The sequence below is a fragment of the Herpailurus yagouaroundi genome, unplaced genomic scaffold, assembly GCF_014898765.1.
Source record: "Herpailurus yagouaroundi ecotype Mexico unplaced genomic scaffold, PumYag 159, whole genome shotgun sequence".
Taxonomy (NCBI): Eukaryota; Metazoa; Chordata; class Mammalia; order Carnivora; family Felidae; genus Herpailurus; species Herpailurus yagouaroundi.
The window spans coordinates 59,063,515-59,065,285 of NW_024412400.1; the positions used below are offsets into that span (position 1 = coordinate 59,063,515).

General features: G+C 43.0%; 1 pseudogene; it reads left to right on the top strand.

Annotated features, from left to right (window-relative positions):
- Window positions 1-721: 721 nt before the first annotated feature.
- LOC121034209 (phosphatidylethanolamine-binding protein 1-like) lies at window positions 722-1,301 on the top strand (annotated as a pseudogene).
- Window positions 1,302-1,771: the final 470 nt, after the last annotated feature.

The window sequence follows — 1,771 nt, forward strand, 5'->3', positions numbered from 1 at the left end:
GCAGACTTAAAAATAGTGTTTAAAATCTAGTATGATAAGTGCTACTACACGCACATGCACATGCACACACACACACTCAACATGTATAGTGTTGGACAAATAAAAGTGTAATTTCAAATTTGCAACATGGACAGGGAAGGCTTTACAGAGGAAAAATCATCTGAACTAGGTTTAAGCCTACCAAGGGATTTTTAGGCACTTAAAAGACAATTGTTTACTTCAGGAGGTAGAAAAAAATCAGGAGCAATGGCAGAGAAGTTAGCATATAGCCTGAGTTGAATGAGGTGGGACTACATAAATAATGAAAACAAAGGCAGAAACTAAATCATAGAATACTCTATAATTTCATCGAAGGACTTTGGCGTTTAGACTATGGCAAATAAAGTATCCCTGATGTGATTGTAGTATTTGAATAACAAAATTGATTTTCAGTTTTGAAAATTCCTGTTAAGAATTTTCAAAAGAATTCCTATAAGAATTTTCAGTTTTGAAAATTCCTGTTAATTCCTAATTAATAGAAAGTGTGTAGAGGCAAAGACATGAATACAGTAGGAAGTTACCACATAGGTTTGTAAGACACAATGAGGACTTAAATTAAGCCAATGAAGTGAAAATAAGAAAATGTGTTGAAACACTTTGTGGACCATTTGGAGTTGGTGCTGCAGGCTGGTACCTTGCCTCCCAAGACTCTTCCCAGCTGTCTGCCCAACCCGGCCCCGTGATGCCCATAGACCTCAGCAAATTGTCCAGGACTGAGCTTATAGGAAGTGGATGAGCAGCCACAGCATCTGCTGCAGGTCAAATATGCCAGGGTGGAGGTTGACAGCTGGCCAAATTGCTGACACCCACCCAGGATAAGAACAGACCCACCAGGACTTCATGGGGTGGTCTTGAGCTACATAAACCTTACACCTTGGTCATGACAGATCCAGATGCTCCCAGATGGAAGGACCCCAAGTACAGGGAATGACACCATTTTCTGGTGGTCAGAGTGAGGGGCAATGACATCAACAGTGGCATAGTCCTCTCTGATTATGTCGACTCTGCGCCTCCCAATGGCACAGCCTTCAATTGCTGTATCTGGCTGGTTTACCAGCAGAATGGGTCACAGAAGGATGATGAGCCCATTCTCAGCAACTGATCTGGAGACCACCATGGCAAATTCAAAGTATGAGCTCAGGTACCTGGTGGCTGGCACGTGCTACCAGGGTGAATGAGATGACTGTGTGCCCAAACTCTATGAGCAGCTATCTAGGAAGCAGAGGTATGCTAGGAGACAGAAATCGTCCCTGAGGTGTTGAGCAGTGTTCTCAAGTTCAGTGATGCTGTAGATTTCTCTGCTTCCCAGCTTCCCATTCTCACAGGTGAGGCCTGAGCCATCAGGTAGTGGTTTAGAGTGACTTTTCCTTCTGCCTAACCATTATAATTCTAGAGGTTCACACCCAGGTTTATGTTTTGAACAAATTTGAACTGTATTTTGGGGAATATTTTGGTACTAGGTTGGGGTCATCAAATTGTGAATATAAGAATAGCAATCCAGGGGCGCCTGGATGGCCCAGTAGGTTAAGTGTCCGACTTCGGCTCAGGTCATGATCTTGTGTTTTGTGAGTTTGAGCCCTGTGTCGGGCTCTGTGCTGACAGCTCAGAGCCTGGAGCCTGCTTCCGATTCTGTGTGTCTCTCTCTCTCTGCCCCTTACCCGTTCATGCTCTGTCTCTGTCTCAAAAATAAATAAAAACATTAAAAATAATAAAAAAAAAAAGAATAGCAATC